Raw genomic sequence first — 23182 nt, forward strand, 5'->3', positions numbered from 1 at the left:
CTGCTCCATACATACCTTCATCGTCCCCTTTCATTTACTTTATTAAACAACAAACATCGTTTTAAAAGAAATAATAACTTCAGGAAAGGGCATATGCCAAAATAATAAACATTACACCCTCTATCTTCCTGCCTACTCTATCCATTCTAAAGTACTACCTAATTTTGCATAAAAGAAAATACAATGAGTATGCTGACTCCTTTGCTATCCAAAAACAATACAAATTTGAAAATAAAGAGTCAAAAATAAAAGGCTCCCCTTCCCTACCACTTTTTTTCCCTACCAAGTTTTACATTATTTCGTCCAGTTCATCCAGTCCAGGACCTATGGGACACACGGTGGCCCCAATGTCAATTCCAGATGGCTTTACAGACACATTGATCATCTGTTTGGCTGCAGCACTGGCCAGCATTGATCTGAAGAGAGGCACAACACAACAAAACAACAACACAAAAATAACAATAGCTACAGCTATTATTATTCTCACTTTTTTAAGCCATTCTTTCCAGGATCCAAATAGCTTGTCAAACCAGTTTCCAATATGTTGGTCTCTTGCTGCATATTCAGCCACCTCTTCCCTTAGACCTTTCAGCTTCTTCACTGCTTCAGTAAATGATCCATCAGGAGCTGTATTATTTGGGATATAAGTGCAACAGTCAGCTCCAAACATTACACACACACACACACACACACACACACACACACACACACACACACACCTCCTTTTTCCGCCAACAGCCAATTTAGTCTATTTTGCCGTGTAAGTTTGCATGTAGCATCTAGCTGTTCTCCTAAGGCCTTCAATGCTTCATCAGTGTAATTAATGAATCTTTGCTGATTGTAATAAATGTAATTAATCCATTCTGTATTCTTATTAACTGGTATCCATACAAATATAGACTCAAAGCCTGATTTGACTTCATCTCTAGCTTTAATTTTATGTGGTATTCCTCTCGGTTGACCAATTGCATCTAAATATACATTAGGGTCTGGCTGGTATGCTCTCTTTGCTCTATATTCTTTATGTGCAATCTCTCTTGATCCTTTTGGAGTTTCAGATTTCTTTGGGTCCCATGTTAACATCGTTATTTCTTGCACTAGCCTTACTCTGGTACATATTCCTTTCCACCCTTTGTTTAATATAGCCCACAATCGTTTTCCTGCACAAATCCAAAAGTAGTCTGCTATTGCTACTGTTTGTTCCTCATATGTTTTTATCACAGGAGAGACCAAAGTTTGGTTTTCACAATCTACAAGGCATCCTTCCACAGATTTATCCATACATCTTGGGGCTTCTATTACTGTAAAACTGTCCTTCACTGTGGCTGTTGCCAATATCATTCTGTTAATTATAACCTTTTGCTTGATCATCATATATTTGTCCCAGTTGCACAGTTGCCTTGAAATTTTCCCACATTAGCCTCTCCAATGGATTTATTAAAACACTCATATTCAAGCCTGGGATTTATGACATATTTTAAAGGATTTTCTCTTTTTCTCGCATCTATTCGAATGTCTAAACGTTTACATTCATCTCCCCAAACTTCCTTACTGTAATATTCTTGAAATTCTGGATGCCCTAAGATTGCCAAACACTCGGCTGGGCAGAAGGATATTTTTTCTTTTAGCACAGTTTTGTGAGTAATATTGGGCACGATGCATATAATCATATTGGTTGGGCACTACTGTAAGCTTGATCAGAGGCGATGGTGAACATAACACGCAATTAGACATTCCTGATTGTTTTGCTGTATGCTCTGCCCACTTGATCCAATCATTATGGTATGCATTCTCCAGTAATCTTTCATTTTCCAATAATGGGTCTACTTCATAGTCTGTATCATTATAGATGTCATAGGAGGTCCCTAGTGGCAATTTTATAGACCTCTTTTTAATGGATTTATTTACTTGAGTACCTCACGTCGAATCAGTAGCATTATGGAGAACATTCGGGAGACCACTCAAGGGCTGAGAAGTCAGTTGTGAGAGACTGTATTTAGATATCCTGAATAGATTACAGGTAATGCATAAACTCTGATGGAATCAGCTTTGATTTAAATATTGACATTATCTTTTCAACATGTTCCTTTCAAACAGCAAGGAAACGCGTAGACGAGGATGGGTTTCAAAACAACACATTCAGAGCACGATGGATTAGCAGTTCATTGCCTTAACCACTCAGCCACCTCATCATGTTTAGATGAATGTTTGGCTATTTTGTAGTCTAGCTAGATAGCTTTCCTGAATAGATTGCAGGTAATGCATAAACTCTGATGGAATTAGCTTTGATTAAAATATTGACATTATCTTTTCAAGATGTTCCTTTCAAACAGCAAGGAAACACGTTGAGGAGGATGGGTTTCAAAACCACACGTGCAGCGCAAAATGGATTTCAAAGCCACACAAGAGGAGCGCAACGGATTTGCAGTCCATCACCTAAACCGATTGGCCTCTTTTAGAAAGATGACTTGCTATTTTGTAGTCTAGTTAGATAGCTCTCTTGAAAAGGACACAGCTAATGCACAAACTCGACGAGGATGGGATTCAAACCCACGCGTGCAGAGCACAATGGATTAGCAGTCCATCGCCTTAACCACTCGGCCACCTCATCATGTTTGAGCAAGTTCCTTGCTCTTTTGTAGAGTAGTTAGCTTTCCTGAAAAGATTGGCGTTAAGCTATGAACTCTGATGGAATTAGCTTTGATTTAAATATTGACATTATCTTTTCAACATGTTCCTTTCAAACAGCAAGGAAACATGTTGACGAGGATGGGTTTCAAAACAACACATGCCGAGCACAATGGATTAGCAGTTCATCACCTTAACCACTCAGCCACCTTGTCATCTTTAGTTAGATGGCTTGCTATTTTGTAGTGCAGTTAGAAAGCTTTCTTGAAAAGATTGGAGGTGAGCTATAAACTCTGATGGAATTAGCTTTGATTTAAATACTGACATTATCTTTTCAACATGTTGCTTTCAGACACCAAAGGAGTGCGTCAATGAGGATCGGTATCGAACACACACGTGCAGGGTACAGTGGATTAGCAAACTATTGCCTTAACCACTCGGCCACTGTCGTTTAATATTGAAGTCTCTTTCCCTCTATGCAAGAAAACTCTCGAAGTCAGGAGTTCCAGATGTCAACGGTTAGGCTTTATTGAGCAAAACAACAAAACCTGAGATGCCAGCTGTCCATCTGACTCTCTCATTCCAAACTTTCATCTTTATACACTTCTGTTATCATGAAGTACCTCATAAGCACACCTCTCTTGTCATTTTAGCCAATGGTCGTGCTTTTCCACTTTTTCTGTCCGCCACCATTATTTCACAGACCCTCCAGCTTCTTTTTAATGGTGGCATTCTGGCAGTCAGTCTATTTTTATAAAAAGAACTTTTAAATTCATTTATTATGAAAGTATACATTTTATGTAAACATAATAGAGTAGTTTAAGTGTAATAACTTGACTGCTGGCTGTGCCATCCAGTGCTTGAGGAATGCTTTCTCTGCTTTGTACCATTGTGTTTGTCACAGCTGAGTGCACGTCACAGCATAAGCACTTAGGCCTAACAGCCTCCTATTCTTTTTCCTGGATTACATAATGGCCAGACTATTCTACATAAGTACCTTTTCTATGTTTGATATATAAAAATATACTATATATTCCTCCCTTTGAGACTTCTCAAAGTCTCACCTCTATTGCCCTTACCCAGAATGCAACCTCACAAGTCGGTATCCTTCATTCCTGCCAAGTGACCAATGTAGGTCACACATTCTTCTAACAATGACTTCTCTTATGGATCTGCACTCCGGAGGAGAAATAAGACCAAACATCTGCCCCCACATTTGGCTAGGAGGAAGTAAAAGATCTCATCTCCCTAACTAAATCTTTCTTGGGGGTAACACAAATCATCAACAAATCGACTTCCTGTATAAAAGCCTGTGTGTGCAGATTTAGCCTTGCATTATGTAGAGTACATCAGTGATATGACTTATTTCAGTAGGTTAACATACTTCAGTGATTAAATAATATCAGCAGTTTACTCAGCATATGATATGTCCCACGGTGCCAGAGGAACTCACAGACATTTCCGGTAGCCTTGAGTGCTATCTGGTGGTGGTGGAGCAGACAGCGGGTTTTTAAACCACCAGTTGAGTCTTGCCCTTGCTGCTAAGCACTGAGGTGCTCGTCGATCCTTTCTTCATTTTGTGATGTTTTATCCTCTGGCCCTCCAGTGGTAATTCCAGTGTTTTTCAAAGTTTAAACATGCATACTATATTTCATTCAACAGCAATTTACTTGGTTAATAGTACCTTCAGAAATGATTCAAACAATAAATGATACTTTTAAAATATTCAAAAAGTACAGATAATTCTTATCCTTCCCTTTTAACTTGGTTGCGTTACCTCATGACACAGATAATGACCTGCTCCATACATACCTTCATCGTCCCCTTTCATTTACTTTATTAAACAACAAACATCGTTTTAAAAGAAATAATAACTTCAGGAAAGGGCATATGCCAAAATAATAAACATTACACCCTCTATCTTCCTGCCTACTCTATCCATTCTAAAGTACTACCTAATTTTGCATAAAAGAAAATACAATGAGTATGCTGACTCCTTTGCTATCCAAAAACAATACAAATTTGAAAATAAAGAGTCAAAAATAAAAGGCTCCCCTTCCCTACCACTTTTTTTTCCCTACCAAGTTTTACATTATTTCGTCCAGTTCATCCAGTCCAGGACCTATGGGACACACGGTGGCCCCAATGTCAATTCCAGATGGCTTTACAGACACATTGATCATCTGTTTGGCTGCAGCACTGGCCAGCATTGATCTGAAGAGAGGCACAACACAACAAAACAACAACACAAAAATAACAATAGCTACAGCTATTATTATTCTCACTTTTTTAAGCCATTCTTTCCAGGATCCAAATAGCTTGTCAAACCAGTTTCCAATATGTTGGTCTCTTGCTGCATATTCAGCCACCTCTTCCCTTAGACCTTTCAGCTTCTTCACTGCTTCAGTAAATGATCCATCAGGAGCTGTATTATTTGGGATATAAGTGCAACAGTCAGCTCCAAACATTACACACACACACACACACACACACACACACACACACACACACACACACCTCCTTTTTCCGCCAACAGCCAATTTAGTCTATTTTGCCGTGTAAGTTTGCATGTAGCATCTAGCTGTTCTCCTAAGGCCTTCAATGCTTCATCAGTGTAATTAATGAATCTTTGCTGATTGTAATAAATGTAATTAATCCATTCTGTATTCTTATTAACTGGTATCCATACAAATATAGACTCAAAGCCTGATTTGACTTCATCTCTAGCTTTAATTTTATGTGGTATTCCTCTCGGTTGACCAATTGCATCTAAATATACATTAGGGTCTGGCTGGTATGCTCTCTTTGCTCTATATTCTTTATGTGCAATCTCTCTTGATCCTTTTGGAGTTTCAGATTTCTTTGGGTCCCATGTTAACATCGTTATTTCTTGCACTAGCCTTACTCTGGTACATATTCCTTTCCACCCTTTGTTTAATATAGCCCACAATCGTTTTCCTGCACAAATCCAAAAGTAGTCTGCTATTGCTACTGTTTGTTCCTCATATGTTTTTATCACAGGAGAGACCAAAGTTTGGTTTTCACAATCTACAAGGCATCCTTCCACAGATTTATCCATACATCTTGGGGCTTCTATTACTGTAAAACTGTCCTTCACTGTGGCTGTTGCCAATATCATTCTGTTAATTATAACCTTTTGCTTGATCATCATATATTTGTCCCAGTTGCACAGTTGCCTTGAAATTTTCCCACATTAGCCTCTCCAATGGATTTATTAAAACACTCATATTCAAGCCTGGGATTTATGACATATTTTAAAGGATTTTCTCTTTTTCTCGCATCTATTCGAATGTCTAAACGTTTACATTCATCTCCCCAAACTTCCTTACTGTAATATTCTTGAAATTCTGGATGCCCTAAGATTGCCAAACACTCGGCTGGGCAGAAGGATATTTTTTCTTTTAGCACAGTTTTGTGAGTAATATTGGGCACGATGCATATAATCATATTGGTTGGGCACTACTGTAAGCTTGATCAGAGGCGATGGTGAACATAACACGCAATTAGACATTCCTGATTGTTTTGCTGTATGCTCTGCCCACTTGATCCAATCATTATGGTATGCATTCTCCAGTAATCTTTCATTTTCCAATAATGGGTCTACTTCATAGTCTGTATCATTATAGATGTCATAGGAGGTCCCTAGTGGCAATTTTATAGACCTCTTTTTAATGGATTTATTTACTTGAGTACCTCACGTCGAATCAGTAGCATTATGGAGAACATTCGGGAGACCACTCAAGGGCTGAGAAGTCAGTTGTGAGAGACTGTATTTAGATATCCTGAATAGATTGCAGGTAATGCATAAACTCTGATGGAATCAGCTTTGATTTAAATATTGACATTATCTTTTCAACATGTTCCTTTCAAACAGCAAGGAAACGCGTAGACGAGGATGGGTTTCAAAACAACACATTCAGAGCACGATGGATTAGCAGTTCATTGCCTTAACCACTCAGCCACCTCATCATGTTTAGATGAATGTTTGGCTATTTTGTAGTCTAGCTAGATAGCTTTCCTGAATAGATTGCAGGTAATGCATAAACTCTGATGGAATTAGCTTTGATTAAAATATTGACATTATCTTTTCAAGATGTTCCTTTCAAACAGCAAGGAAACACGTTGAGGAGGATGGGTTTCAAAACCACACGTGCAGCGCAAAATGGATTTCAAAGCCACACAAGAGGAGCGCAACGGATTTGCAGTCCATCACCTAAACCGATTGGCCTCTTTTAGAAAGATGACTTGCTATTTTGTAGTCTAGTTAGATAGCTCTCTTGAAAAGGACACAGCTAATGCACAAACTCGACGAGGATGGGATTCGAACCCACGCGTGCAGAGCACAATGGATTAGCAGTCCATCGCCTTAACCACTCGGCCACCTCATCATGTTTGAGCAAGTTCCTTGCTCTTTTGTAGAGTAGTTAGCTTTCCTGAAAAGATTGGCGTTAAGCTATGAACTCTGATGGAATTAGCTTTGATTTAAATATTGACATTATCTTTTCAACATGTTCCTTTCAAACAGCAAGGAAACATGTTGACGAGGATGGGTTTCAAAACAACACATGCCGAGCACAATGGATTAGCAGTTCATCACCTTAACCACTCAGCCACCTTGTCATCTTTAGTTAGATGGCTTGCTATTTTGTAGTGCAGTTAGAAAGCTTTCTTGAAAAGATTGGAGGTGAGCTATAAACTCTGATGGAATTAGCTTTGATTTAAATACTGACATTATCTTTTCAACATGTGGCTTGCAGACACCAAAGGAGTGCGTCAACAAGGATTTGTTTCAAACCCACATGAGCAGAGCACAATGGATTAGCAAACTTTCGCTTTACCACTCGGCCACCTCTTCGTGTTTAGATGATTTTCTTGCTATTTTGTGATGTAGTTAGATAGCTTTTCTGAATAGATTAAAGGTAAAGCATAACTTCTGATGTAATTACCTGTGTGTCTATTAGCAAACTATCGCCTTAACCACCTCATCATGTTTTGGTTAGTTTTTTTTTTTTTTTTTTGGCTATTTTGTGGTGTTTATTTAATAGATTGCAGGTAAGGCATAAACTCTGATGGAATTAGCTTTGATTTAAATATTGACATTATCTTTTCAACATGTTGCTTTCAGACACCAAAGGAGTGCGTCAATGAGGATCGGTATCGAACACACACGTGCAGGGTACAGTGGATTAGCAAACTATTGCCTTAACCACTCGGCCACTGTCGTTTAATATTGAAGTCTCTTTCCCTCTATGCAAGAAAACTCTCGAAGTCAGGAGTTCCAGATGTCAACGGTTAGGCTTTATTGAGCAAAACAACAAAACCTGAGATGCCAGCTGTCCATCTGACTCTCTCATTCCAAACTTTCATCTTTATACACTTCTGTTATCATGAAGTACCTCATAAGCACACCTCTCTTGTCATTTTAGCCAATGGTCGTGCTTTTCCACTTTTTCTGTCCGCCACCATTATTTCACAGACCCTCCAGCTTCTTTTTAATGGTGGCATTCTGGCAGTCAGTCTATTTTTATAAAAAGAACTTTTAAATTCATTTATTATGAAAGTATACATTTTATGTAAACATAATAGAGTAGTTTAAGTGTAATAACTTGACTGCTGGCTGTGCCATCCAGTGCTTGAGGAATGCTTTCTCTGCTTTGTACCATTGTGTTTGTCACAGCTGAGTGCACGTCACAGCATAAGCACTTAGGCCTAACAGCCTCCTATTCTTTTTCCTGGATTACATAATGCCCAGACTATTCTACATAAGTACCTTTTCTATGTTTGATATATAAAAATATACTATATATTCCTCCCTTTGAGACTTCTCAAAGTCTCACCTCTATTGCCCTTACCCAGAATGCAACCTCACAAGTCGGTATCCTTCATTCCTGCCAAGTGACCAATGTAGGTCACACATTCTTCTAACAATGACTTCTCTTATGGATCTGCACTCCGGAGGAGAAATAAGACCAAACATCTGCCCCCACATTTGGCTAGGAGGAAGTAGAAGATCTCATCTCCCTAACTAAATCTTTCTTGGGGGTAACACAAATCATCAACAAATCGACTTCCTGTATAAAAGCCTGTGTGTGCAGATTTAGCCTTGCATTATGTAGAGTACATCAGTGATATGACTTATTTCAGTAGGTTAACATACTTCAGTGATTAAATAATATCAGCAGTTTACTCAGCATATGATATGTCCCACGGTGCCAGAGGAACTCACAGACATTTCCGGTAGCCTTGAGTGCTATCTGGTGGTGGTGGAGCAGACAGCGGGTTTTTAAACCACCAGTTGAGTCTTGCCCTTGCTGCTAAGCACTGAGGTGCTCGTCGATCCTTTCTTCATTTTGTGATGTTTTATCCTCTGGCCCTCCAGTGGTAATTCCAGTGTTTTTCAAAGTTTAAACATGCATACTATATTTCATTCAACAGCAATTTACTTGGTTAATAGTACCTTCAGAAATGATTCAAACAATAAATGATACTTTTAAAATATTCAAAAAGTACAGATAATTCTTATCCTTCCCTTTTAACTTGGTTGCGTTACCTCATGACACAGATAATGACCTGCTCCATACATACCTTCATCGTCCCCTTTCATTTACTTTATTAAACAACAAACATCGTTTTAAAAGAAATAATAACTTCAGGAAAGGGCATATGCCAAAATAATAAACATTACACCCTCTATCTTCCTGCCTACTCTATCCATTCTAAAGTACTACCTAATTTTGCATAAAAGAAAATACAATGAGTATGCTGACTCCTTTGCTATCCAAAAACAATACAAATTTGAAAATAAAGAGTCAAAAATAAAAGGCTCCCCTTCCCTACCACTTTTTTTTCCCTACCAAGTTTTACATTATTTCGTCCAGTTCATCCAGTCCAGGACCTATGGGACACACGGTGGCCCCAATGTCAATTCCAGATGGCTTTACAGACACATTGATCATCTGTTTGGCTGCAGCACTGGCCAGCATTGATCTGAAGAGAGGCACAACACAACAAAACAACAACACAAAAATAACAATAGCTACAGCTATTATTATTCTCACTTTTTTAAGCCATTCTTTCCAGGATCCAAATAGCTTGTCAAACCAGTTTCCAATATGTTGGTCTCTTGCTGCATATTCAGCCACCTCTTCCCTTAGACCTTTCAGCTTCTTCACTGCTTCAGTAAATGATCCATCAGGAGCTGTATTATTTGGGATATAAGTGCAACAGTCAGCTCCAAACATTACACACACACACACACACACACACACACACACACACACACACACACACCTCCTTTTTCCGCCAACAGCCAATTTAGTCTATTTTGCCGTGTAAGTTTGCATGTAGCATCTAGCTGTTCTCCTAAGGCCTTCAATGCTTCATCAGTGTAATTAATGAATCTTTGCTGATTGTAATAAATGTAATTAATCCATTCTGTATTCTTATTAACTGGTATCCATACAAATATAGACTCAAAGCCTGATTTGACTTCATCTCTAGCTTTAATTTTATGTGGTATTCCTCTCGGTTGACCAATTGCATCTAAATATACATTAGGGTCTGGCTGGTATGCTCTCTTTGCTCTATATTCTTTATGTGCAATCTCTCTTGATCCTTTTGGAGTTTCAGATTTCTTTGGGTCCCATGTTAACATCGTTATTTCTTGCACTAGCCTTACTCTGGTACATATTCCTTTCCACCCTTTGTTTAATATAGCCCACAATCGTTTTCCTGCACAAATCCAAAAGTAGTCTGCTATTGCTACTGTTTGTTCCTCATATGTTTTTATCACAGGAGAGACCAAAGTTTGGTTTTCACAATCTACAAGGCATCCTTCCACAGATTTATCCATACATCTTGGGGCTTCTATTACTGTAAAACTGTCCTTCACTGTGGCTGTTGCCAATATCATTCTGTTAATTATAACCTTTTGCTTGATCATCATATATTTGTCCCAGTTGCACAGTTGCCTTGAAATTTTCCCACATTAGCCTCTCCAATGGATTTATTAAAACACTCATATTCAAGCCTGGGATTTATGACATATTTTAAAGGATTTTCTCTTTTTCTCGCATCTATTCGAATGTCTAAACGTTTACATTCATCTCCCCAAACTTCCTTACTGTAATATTCTTGAAATTCTGGATGCCCTAAGATTGCCAAACACTCGGCTGGGCAGAAGGATATTTTTTCTTTTAGCACAGTTTTGTGAGTAATATTGGGCACGATGCATATAATCATATTGGTTGGGCACTACTGTAAGCTTGATCAGAGGCGATGGTGAACATAACACGCAATTAGACATTCCTGATTGTTTTGCTGTATGCTCTGCCCACTTGATCCAATCATTATGGTATGCATTCTCCAGTAATCTTTCATTTTCCAATAATGGGTCTACTTCATAGTCTGTATCATTATAGATGTCATAGGAGGTCCCTAGTGGCAATTTTATAGACCTCTTTTTAATGGATTTATTTACTTGAGTACCTCACGTCGAATCAGTAGCATTATGGAGAACATTCGGGAGACCACTCAAGGGCTGAGAAGTCAGTTGTGAGAGACTGTATTTAGATATCCTGAATAGATTGCAGGTAATGCATAAACTCTGATGGAATCAGCTTTGATTTAAATATTGACATTATCTTTTCAACATGTTCCTTTCAAACAGCAAGGAAACGCGTAGACGAGGATGGGTTTCAAAACAACACATTCAGAGCACGATGGATTAGCAGTTCATTGCCTTAACCACTCAGCCACCTCATCATGTTTAGATGAATGTTTGGCTATTTTGTAGTCTAGCTAGATAGCTGTCCTGAATAGATTGCAGGTAATGCATAAACTCTGATGGAATTAGCTTTGATTAAAATATTGACATTATCTTTTCAAGATGTTCCTTTCAAACAGCAAGGAAACACGTTGAGGAGGATGGGTTTCAAAACCACACGTGCAGCGCAAAATGGATTTCAAAGCCACACAAGAGGAGCGCAACGGATTTGCAGTCCATCACCTAAACCGATTGGCCTCTTTTAGAAAGATGACTTGCTATTTTGTAGTCTAGTTAGATAGCTCTCTTGAAAAGGACACAGCTAATGCACAAACTCGACGAGGATGGGATTCGAACCCACGCGTGCAGAGCACAATGGATTAGCAGTCCATCGCCTTAACCACTCGGCCACCTCATCATGTTTGAGCAAGTTCCTTGCTCTTTTGTAGAGTAGTTAGCTTTCCTGAAAAGATTGGCGTTAAGCTATGAACTCTGATGGAATTAGCTTTGATTTAAATATTGACATTATCTTTTCAACATGTTCCTTTCAAACAGCAAGGAAACATGTTGACGAGGATGGGTTTCAAAACAACACATGCCGAGCACAATGGATTAGCAGTTCATCACCTTAACCACTCAGCCACCTTGTCATCTTTAGTTAGATGGCTTGCTATTTTGTAGTGCAGTTAGAAAGCTTTCTTGAAAAGATTGGAGGTGAGCTATAAACTCTGATGGAATTAGCTTTGATTTAAATACTGACATTATCTTTTCAACATGTGGCTTGCAGACACCAAAGGAGTGCGTCAACAAGGATTTGTTTCAAACCCACATGAGCAGAGCACAATGGATTAGCAAACTTTCGCTTTACCACTCGGCCACCTCTTCGTGTTTAGATGATTTTCTTGCTATTTTGTGATGTAGTTAGATAGCTTTTCTGAATAGATTAAAGGTAAAGCATAACTTCTGATGTAATTACCTGTGTGTCTATTAGCAAACTATCGCCTTAACCACCTCATCATGTTTTGGTTAGTTTTTTTTTTTTTTTTTTTGGCTATTTTGTGGTGTTTTTTTAATAGATTGCAGGTAAGGCATAAACTCTGATGGAATTAGCTTTGATTTAAATATTGACATTATCTTTTCAACATGTTGCTTTCAGACACCAAAGGAGTGCGTCAATGAGGATCGGTATCGAACACACACGTGCAGGGTACAGTGGATTAGCAAACTATTGCCTTAACCACTCGGCCACTGTCGTTTAATATTGAAGTCTCTTTCCCTCTATGCAAGAAAACTCTCGAAGTCAGGAGTTCCAGATGTCAACGGTTAGGCTTTATTGAGCAAAACAACAAAACCTGAGATGCCAGCTGTCCATCTGACTCTCTCATTCCAAACTTTCATCTTTATACACTTCTGTTATCATGAAGTACCTCATAAGCACACCTCTCTTGTCATTTTAGCCAATGGTCGTGCTTTTCCACTTTTTCTGTCCGCCACCATTATTTCACAGACCCTCCAGCTTCTTTTTAATGGTGGCATTCTGGCAGTCAGTCTATTTTTATAAAAAGAACTTTTAAATTCATTTATTATGAAAGTATACATTTTATGTAAACATAATAGAGTAGTTTAAGCGTAATAACTTGACTGCTGGCTGTGCCATCCAGTGCTTGAGGAATGCTTTCTCTGCTTTGTACCATTGTGTTTGTCACAGCTGAGTGCACGTCACAGCATAAGCACTTAGGCCTAACAGCCTCCTATTCTTTTTCCTGGATTACATAATGGCCAGACTATTCTACATAAGTACCTTTTCTATGTTTGATATATAAAAATATACTATATATTCCTCCCTTTGAGACTTCTCAAAGTCTCACCTCTATTGCCCTTACCCAGAATGCAACCTCACAAGTCGGTATCCTTCATTCCTGCCAAGTGACCAATGTAGGTCACACATTCTTCTAACAATGACTTCTCTTATGGATCTGCACTCCGGAGGAGAAATAAGACCAAACATCTGCCCCCACATTTGGCTAGGAGGAAGTAAAAGATCTCATCTCCCTAACTAAATCTTTCTTGGGGGTAACACAAATCATCAACAAATCGACTTCCTGTATAAAAGCCTGTGTGTGCAGATTTAGCCTTGCATTATGTAGAGTACATCAGTGATATGACTTATTTCAGTAGGTTAACATACTTCAGTGATTAAATAATATCAGCAGTTTACTCAGCATATGATATGTCCCACGGTGCCAGAGGAACTCACAGACATTTCCGGTAGCCTTGAGTGCTATCTGGTGGTGGTGGAGCAGACAGCGGGTTTTTAAACCACCAGTTGAGTCTTGCCCTTGCTGCTAAGCACTGAGGTGCTCGTCGATCCTTTCTTCATTTTGTGATGTTTTATCCTCTGGCCCTCCAGTGGTAATTCCAGTGTTTTTCAAAGTTTAAACATGCATACTATATTTCATTCAACAGCAATTTACTTGGTTAATAGTACCTTCAGAAATGATTCAAACAATAAATGATACTTTTAAAATATTCAAAAAGTACAGATAATTCTTATCCTTCCCTTTTAACTTGGTTGCGTTACCTCATGACACAGATAATGACCTGCTCCATACATACCTTCATCGTCCCCTTTCATTTACTTTATTAAACAACAAACATCGTTTTAAAAGAAATAATAACTTCAGGAAAGGGCATATGCCAAAATAATAAACATTACACCCTCTATCTTCCTGCCTACTCTATCCATTCTAAAGTACTACCTAATTTTGCATAAAAGAAAATACAATGAGTATGCTGACTCCTTTGCTATCCAAAAACAATACAAATTTGAAAATAAAGAGTCAAAAATAAAAGGCTCCCCTTCCCTACCACTTTTTTTTCCCTACCAAGTTTTACATTATTTCGTCCAGTTCATCCAGTCCAGGACCTATGGGACACACGGTGGCCCCAATGTCAATTCCAGATGGCTTTACAGACACATTGATCATCTGTTTGGCTGCAGCACTGGCCAGCATTGATCTGAAGAGAGGCACAACACAACAAAACAACAACACAAAAATAACAATAGCTACAGCTATTATTATTCTCACTTTTTTAAGCCATTCTTTCCAGGATCCAAATAGCTTGTCAAACCAGTTTCCAATATGTTGGTCTCTTGCTGCATATTCAGCCACCTCTTCCCTTAGACCTTTCAGCTTCTTCACTGCTTCAGTAAATGATCCATCAGGAGCTGTATTATTTGGGATATAAGTGCAACAGTCAGCTCCAAACATTACACACACACACACACACACACACACACACACACACACACACACACACTCCTTTTTCCGCCAACAGCCAATTTAGTCTATTTTGCCGTGTAAGTTTGCATGTAGCATCTAGCTGTTCTCCTAAGGCCTTCAATGCTTCATCAGTGTAATTAATGAATCTTTGCTGATTGTAATAAATGTAATTAATCCATTCTGTATTCTTATTAACTGGTATCCATACAAATATAGACTCAAAGCCTGATTTGACTTCATCTCTAGCTTTAATTTTATGTGGTATTCCTCTCGGTTGACCAATTGCATCTAAATATACATTAGGGTCTGGCTGGTATGCTCTCTTTGCTCTATATTCTTTATGTGCAATCTCTCTTGATCCTTTTGGAGTTTCAGATTTCTTTGGGTCCCATGTTAACATCGTTATTTCTTGCACTAGCCTTACTCTGGTACATATTCCTTTCCACCCTTTGTTTAATATAGCCCACAATCGTTTTCCTGCACAAATCCAAAAGTAGTCTGCTATTGCTACTGTTTGTTCCTCATATGTTTTTATCACAGGAGAGACCAAAGTTTGGTTTTCACAATCTACAAGGCATCCTTCCACAGATTTATCCATACATCTTGGGGCTTCTATTACTGTAAAACTGTCCTTCACTGTGGCTGTTGCCAATATCATTCTGTTAATTATAACCTTTTGCTTGATCATCATATATTTGTCCCAGTTGCACAGTTGCCTTGAAATTTTCCCACATTAGCCTCTCCAATGGATTTATTAAAACACTCATATTCAAGCCTGGGATTTATGACATATTTTAAAGGATTTTCTCTTTTTCTCGCATCTATTCGAATGTCTAAACGTTTACATTCATCTCCCCAAACTTCCTTACTGTAATATTCTTGAAATTCTGGATGCCCTAAGATTGCCAAACACTCGGCTGGGCAGAAGGATATTTTTTCTTTTAGCACAGTTTTGTGAGTAATATTGGGCACGATGCATATAATCATATTGGTTGGGCACTACTGTAAGCTTGATCAGAGGCGATGGTGAACATAACACGCAATTAGACATTCCTGATTGTTTTGCTGTATGCTCTGCCCACTTGATCCAATCATTATGGTATGCATTCTCCAGTAATCTTTCATTTTCCAATAATGGGTCTACTTCATAGTCTGTATCATTATAGATGTCATAGGAGGTCCCTAGTGGCAATTTTATAGACCTCTTTTTAATGGATTTATTTACTTGAGTACCTCACGTCGAATCAGTAGCATTATGGAGAACATTCGGGAGACCACTCAAGGGCTGAGAAGTCAGTTGTGAGAGACTGTATTTAGATATCCTGAATAGATTGCAGGTAATGCATAAACTCTGATGGAATCAGCTTTGATTTAAATATTGACATTATCTTTTCAACATGTTCCTTTCAAACAGCAAGGAAACGCGTAGACGAGGATGGGTTTCAAAACAACACATTCAGAGCACGATGGATTAGCAGTTCATTGCCTTAACCACTCAGCCACCTCATCATGTTTAGATGAATGTTTGGCTATTTTGTAGTCTAGCTAGATAGCTTTCCTGAATAGATTGCAGGTAATGCATAAACTCTGATGGAATTAGCTTTGATTAAAATATTGACATTATCTTTTCAAGATGTTCCTTTCAAACAGCAAGGAAACACGTTGAGGAGGATGGGTTTCAAAACCACACGTGCAGCGCAAAATGGATTTCAAAGCCACACAAGAGGAGCGCAACAGATTTGCAGTCCATCACCTAAACCGATTGGCCTCTTTTAGAAAGATGACTTGCTATTTTGTAGTCTAGTTAGATAGCTCTCTTGAAAAGGACACAGCTAATGCACAAACTCGACGAGGATGGGATTCGAACCCACGCGTGCAGAGCACAATGGATTAGCAGTCCATCGCCTTAACCACTCGGCCACCTCATCATGTTTGAGCAAGTTCCTTGCTCTTTTGTAGAGTAGTTAGCTTTCCTGAAAAGATTGGCGTTAAGCTATGAACTCTGATGGAATTAGCTTTGATTTAAATATTGACATTATCTTTTCAACATGTTCCTTTCAAACAGCAAGGAAACATGTTGACGAGGATGGGTTTCAAAACAACACATGCCGAGCACAATGGATTAGCAGTTCATCACCTTAACCACTCAGCCACCTTGTCATCTTTAGTTAGATGGCTTGCTATTTTGTAGTGCAGTTAGAAAGCTTTCTTGAAAAGATTGGAGGTGAGCTATAAACTCTGATGGAATTAGCTTTGATTTAAATACTGACATTATCTTTTCAACATGTGGCTTGCAGACACCAAAGGAGTGCGTCAACAAGGATTTGTTTCAAACCCACATGAGCAGAGCACAATGGATTAGCAAACTTTCGCTTTACCACTCGGCCACCTCTTCGTGTTTAGATGATTTTCTTGCTATTTTGTGATGTAGTTAGATAGCTTTTCTGAATAGATTAAAGGTAAAGCATAACTTCTGATGTAATTACCTGTGTGTCTATTAGCAAACTATCGCCTTAACCACCTCATCATGTTTTGGTTAGTTTTTTTTTTTTTTTTTTTGGCTATTTTGTGGTGTTTTTTTAATAGATTGCAGGTAAGGCATAAACTCTGATGGAATTAGCTTTGATTTAAATATTGACATTATCTTTTCAACATGTTGCTTTCAGACACCAAAGGAGTGCGTCAATGAGGATCGGTATCGAACACACACGTGCAGGGTACAGTGGATTAGCAAACTATTGCCTTAACCACTCGGCCACTGTCGTTTAATATTGAAGTCTCTTTCCCTCTATGCAAGAAAACTCTCGAAGTCAGGAGTTCCAGATGTCAACGGTTAGGCTTTATTGAGCTAAACAACAAAACCTGAGATGCCAGCTGTCCATCTGACTCTCTCATTCCAAACTTTCATCTTTATACACTTCTGTTATCATGAAGTACCTCATAAGCACACCTCTCTTGTCATTTTAGCCAATGGTCGTGCTTTTCCACTTTTTCTGTCCGCCACCATTATTTCACAGACCCTCCAGCTTCTTTTTAATGGTGGCATTCTGGCAGTCAGTCTATTTTTATAAAAAGAACTTTTAAATTCATTTATTATGAAAGTATACATTTTATGTAAACATAATAGAGTAGTTTAAGTGTAATAACTTGACTGCTGGCTGTGCCATCCAGTGCTTGAGGAATGCTTTCTCTGCTTTGTACCATTGTGTTTGTCACAGCTGAGTGCACGTCACAGCATAAGCACTTAGGCCTAACAGCCTCCTATTCTTTTTCCTGGATTACATAATGCCCAGACTATTCTACATAAGTACCTTTTCTATGTTTGATATATAAAAATATACTATATATTCCTCCCTTTGAGACTTCTCAAAGTCTCACCTCTATTGCCCTTACCCAGAATGCAACCTCACAAGTCGGTATCCTTCATTCCTGCCAAGTGACCAATGTAGGTCACACATTCTTCTAACAATGACTTCTCTTATGGATCTGCACTCCGGAGGAGAAATAAGACCAAACATCTGCCCCCACATTTGGCTAGGAGGAAGTAGAAGATCTCATCTCCCTAACTAAATCTTTCTTGGGGGTAACACAAATCATCAACAAATCGACTTCCTGTATAAAAGCCTGTGTGTGCAGATTTAGCCTTGCATTATGTAGAGTACATCAGTGATATGACTTATTTCAGTAGGTTAACATACTTCAGTGATTAAATAATATCAGCAGTTTACTCAGCATATGATATGTCCCACGGTGCCAGAGGAACTCACAGACATTTCCGGTAGCCTTGAGTGCTATCTGGTGGTGGTGGAGCAGACAGCGGGTTTTTAAACCACCAGTTGAGTCTTGCCCTTGCTGCTAAGCACTGAGGTGCTCGTCGATCCTTTCTTCATTTTGTGATGTTTTATCCTCTGGCCCTCCAGTGGTAATTCCAGTGTTTTTCAAAGTTTAAACATGCATACTATATTTCATTCAACAGCAATTTACTTGGTTAATAGTACCTTCAGAAATGATTCAAACAATAAATGATACTTTTAAAATATTCAAAAAGTACAGATAATTCTTATCCTTCCCTTTTAACTTGGTTGCGTTACCTCATGACACAGATAATGACCTGCTCCATACATACCTTCATCGTCCCCTTTCATTTACTTTATTAAACAACAAACATCGTTTTAAAAGAAATAATAACTTCAGGAAAGGGCATATGCCAAAATAATAAACATTACACCCTCTATCTTCCTGCCTACTCTATCCATTCTAAAGTACTACCTAATTTTGCATAAAAGAAAATACAATGAGTATGCTGACTCCTTTGCTATCCAAAAACAATACAAATTTGAAAATAAAGAGTCAAAAATAAAAGGCTCCCCTTCCCTACCACTTTTTTTTCCCTACCAAGTTTTACATTATTTCGTCCAGTTCATCCAGTCCAGGACCTATGGGACACACGGTGGCCCCAATGTCAATTCCAGATGGCTTTACAGACACATTGATCATCTGTTTGGCTGCAGCACTGGCCAGCATTGATCTGAAGAGAGGCACAACACAACAAAACAACAACACAAAAATAACAATAGCTACAGCTATTATTATTCTCACTTTTTTAAGCCATTCTTTCCAGGATCCAAATAGCTTGTCAAACCAGTTTCCAATATGTTGGTCTCTTGCTGCATATTCAGCCACCTCTTCCCTTAGACCTTTCAGCTTCTTCACTGCTTCAGTAAATGATCCATCAGGAGCTGTATTATTTGGGATATAAGTGCAACAGTCAGCTCCAAACATTACACACACACACACACACACACACACACACACACACACACACACACCTCCTTTTTCCGCCAACAGCCAATTTAGTCTATTTTGCCGTGTAAGTTTGCATGTAGCATCTAGCTGTTCTCCTAAGGCCTTCAATGCTTCATCAGTGTAATTAATGAATCTTTGCTGATTGTAATAAATGTAATTAATCCATTCTGTATTCTTATTAACTGGTATCCATACAAATATAGACTCAAAGCCTGATTTGACTTCATCTCTAGCTTTAATTTTATGTGGTATTCCTCTCGGTTGACCAATTGCATCTAAATATACATTAGGGTCTGGCTGGTATGCTCTCTTTGCTCTATATTCTTTATGTGCAATCTCTCTTGATCCTTTTGGAGTTTCAGATTTCTTTGGGTCCCATGTTAACATCGTTATTTCTTGCACTAGCCTTACTCTGGTACATATTCCTTTCCACCCTTTGTTTAATATAGCCCACAATCGTTTTCCTGCACAAATCCAAAAGTAGTCTGCTATTGCTACTGTTTGTTCCTCATATGTTTTTATCACAGGAGAGACCAAAGTTTGGTTTTCACAATCTACAAGGCATCCTTCCACAGATTTATCCATACATCTTGGGGCTTCTATTACTGTAAAACTGTCCTTCACTGTGGCTGTTGCCAATATCATTCTGTTAATTATAACCTTTTGCTTGATCATCATATATTTGTCCCAGTTGCACAGTTGCCTTGAAATTTTCCCACATTAGCCTCTCCAATGGATTTATTAAAACACTCATATTCAAGCCTGGGATTTATGACATATTTTAAAGGATTTTCTCTTTTTCTCGCATCTATTCGAATGTCTAAACGTTTACATTCATCTCCCCAAACTTCCTTACTGTAATATTCTTGAAATTCTGGATGCCCTAAGATTGCCAAACACTCGGCTGGGCAGAAGGATATTTTTTCTTTTAGCACAGTTTTGTGAGTAATATTGGGCACGATGCATATAATCATATTGGTTGGGCACTACTGTAAGCTTGATCAGAGGCGATGGTGAACATAACACGCAATTAGACATTCCTGATTGTTTTGCTGTATGCTCTGCCCACTTGATCCAATCATTATGGTATGCATTCTCCAGTAATCTTTCATTTTCCAATAATGGGTCTACTTCATAGTCTGTATCATTATAGATGTCATAGGAGGTCCCTAGTGGCAATTTTATAGACCTCTTTTTAATGGATTTATTTACTTGAGTACCTCACGTCGAATCAGTAGCATTATGGAGAACATTCGGGAGACCACTCAAGGGCTGAGAAGTCAGTTGTGAGAGACTGTATTTAGATATCCTGAATAGATTGCAGGTAATGCATAAACTCTGATGGAATCAGCTTTGATTTAAATATTGACATTATCTTTTCAACATGTTCCTTTCAAACAGCAAGGAAACGCGTAGACGAGGATGGGTTTCAAAACAACACATTCAGAGCACGATGGATTAGCAGTTCATTGCCTTAACCACTCAGCCACCTCATCATGTTTAGATGAATGTTTGGCTATTTTGTAGTCTAGCTAGATAGCTTTCCTGAATAGATTGCAGGTAATGCATAAACTCTGATGGAATTAGCTTTGATTAAAATATTGACATTATCTTTTCAAGATGTTCCTTTCAAACAGCAAGGAAACACGTTGAGGAGGATGGGTTTCAAAACCACACGTGCAGCGCAAAATGGATTTCAAAGCCACACAAGAGGAGCGCAACAGATTTGCAGTCCATCACCTAAACCGATTGGCCTCTTTTAGAAAGATGACTTGCTATTTTGTAGTCTAGTTAGATAGCTCTCTTGAAAAGGACACAGCTAATGCACAAACTCGACGAGGATGGGATTCGAACCCACGCGTGCAGAGCACAATGGATTAGCAGTCCATCGCCTTAACCACTCGGCCACCTCATCATGTTTGAGCAAGTTCCTTGCTCTTTTGTAGAGTAGTTAGCTTTCCTGAAAAGATTGGCGTTAAGCTATGAACTCTGATGGAATTAGCTTTGATTTAAATATTGACATTATCTTTTCAACATGTTCCTTTCAAACAGCAAGGAAACATGTTGACGAGGATGGGTTTCAAAACAACACATGCCGAGCACAATGGATTAGCAGTTCATCACCTTAACCACTCAGCCACCTTGTCATCTTTAGTTAGATGGCTTGCTATTTTGTAGTGCAGTTAGAAAGCTTTCTTGAAAAGATTGGAGGTGAGCTATAAACTCTGATGGAATTAGCTTTGATTTAAATACTGACATTATCTTTTCAACATGTGGCTTGCAGACACCAAAGGAGTGCGTCAACAAGGATTTGTTTCAAACCCACATGAGCAGAGCACAATGGATTAGCAAACTTTCGCTTTACCACTCGGCCACCTCTTCGTGTTTAGATGATTTTCTTGCTATTTTGTGATGTAGTTAGATAGCTTTTCTGAATAGATTAAAGGTAAAGCATAACTTCTGATGTAATTACCTGTGTGTCTATTAGCAAACTATCGCCTTAACCACCTCATCATGTTTTGGTTAGTTTTTTTTTTTTTTTTTTGGCTATTTTGTGGTGTTTTTTTAATAGATTGCAGGTAAGGCATAAACTCTGATGGAATTAGCTTTGATTTAAATATTGACATTATCTTTTCAACATGTTGCTTTCAGACACCAAAGGAGTGCGTCAATGAGGATCGGTATCGAACACACACGTGCAGGGTACAGTGGATTAGCAAACTATTGCCTTAACCACTCGGCCACTGTCGTTTAATATTGAAGTCTCTTTCCCTCTATGCAAGAAAACTCTCGAAGTCAGGAGTTCCAGATGTCAACGGTTAGGCTTTATTGAGCAAAACAACAAAACCTGAGATGCCAGCTGTCCATCTGACTCTCTCATTCCAAACTTTCATCTTTATACACTTCTGTTATCATGAAGTACCTCATAAGCACACCTCTCTTGTCATTTTAGCCAATGGTCGTGCTTTTCCACTTTTTCTGTCCGCCACCATTATTTCACAGACCCTCCAGCTTCTTTTTAATGGTGGCATTCTGGCAGTCAGTCTATTTTTATAAAAAGAACTTTTAAATTCATTTATTATGAAAGTATACATTTTATGTAAACATAATAGAGTAGTTTAAGCGTAATAACTTGACTGCTGGCTGTGCCATCCAGTGCTTGAGGAATGCTTTCTCTGCTTTGTACCATTGTGTTTGTCACAGCTGAGTGCACGTCACAGCATAAGCACTTAGGCCTAACAGCCTCCTATTCTTTTTCCTGGATTACATAATGCCCAGACTATTCTACATAAGTACCTTTTCTATGTTTGATATATAAAAATATACTATATATTCCTCCCTTTGAGACTTCTCAAAGTCTCACCTCTATTGCCCTTACCCAGAATGCAACCTCACAAGTCGGTATCCTTCATTCCTGCCAAGTGACCAATGTAGGTCACACATTCTTCTAACAATGACTTCTCTTATGGATCTGCACTCCGGAGGAGAAATAAGACCAAACATCTGCCCCCACATTTGGCTAGGAGGAAGTAGAAGATCTCATCTCCCTAACTAAATCTTTCTTGGGGGTAACACAAATCATCAACAAATCGACTTCCTGTATAAAAGCCTGTGTGTGCAGATTTAGCCTTGCATTATGTAGAGTACATCAGTGATATGACTTATTTCAGTAGGTTAA

General features: G+C 38.6%; 5 non-coding genes across 5 annotated transcripts; all 5 read right to left on the bottom strand.

Annotated features, from left to right (window-relative positions):
• Positions 1–2529: 2529 nt before the first annotated feature.
• Positions 2530–2611, bottom strand: trnas-gcu (transfer RNA serine (anticodon GCU)). The gene has a single exon. It is a non-coding gene; the product is annotated as a tRNA-Ser (tRNA).
• Positions 2612–6955: 4344 nt separating this feature from the next.
• Positions 6956–7037, bottom strand: trnas-gcu (transfer RNA serine (anticodon GCU)). Its single transcript has one exon. It is a non-coding gene; the product is annotated as a tRNA-Ser (tRNA).
• Positions 7038–11749: 4712 nt separating this feature from the next.
• On the bottom strand, positions 11750–11831 carry trnas-gcu (transfer RNA serine (anticodon GCU)). The gene has a single exon. It is a non-coding gene; the product is annotated as a tRNA-Ser (tRNA).
• A 4712-nt stretch (positions 11832–16543) lies between these two features.
• Positions 16544–16625, bottom strand: trnas-gcu (transfer RNA serine (anticodon GCU)). The gene has a single exon. It is a non-coding gene; the product is annotated as a tRNA-Ser (tRNA).
• Positions 16626–21336: 4711 nt separating this feature from the next.
• trnas-gcu (transfer RNA serine (anticodon GCU)) lies at positions 21337–21418 on the bottom strand. The gene has a single exon. It is a non-coding gene; the product is annotated as a tRNA-Ser (tRNA).
• Between the last annotated feature and the right edge of the window lie 1764 nt (positions 21419–23182).

This window comes from Myxocyprinus asiaticus, chromosome 48 (genome assembly GCF_019703515.2).
Source record: "Myxocyprinus asiaticus isolate MX2 ecotype Aquarium Trade chromosome 48, UBuf_Myxa_2, whole genome shotgun sequence".
NCBI lineage: Eukaryota > Metazoa > Chordata > Actinopteri > Cypriniformes > Catostomidae > Myxocyprinus > Myxocyprinus asiaticus.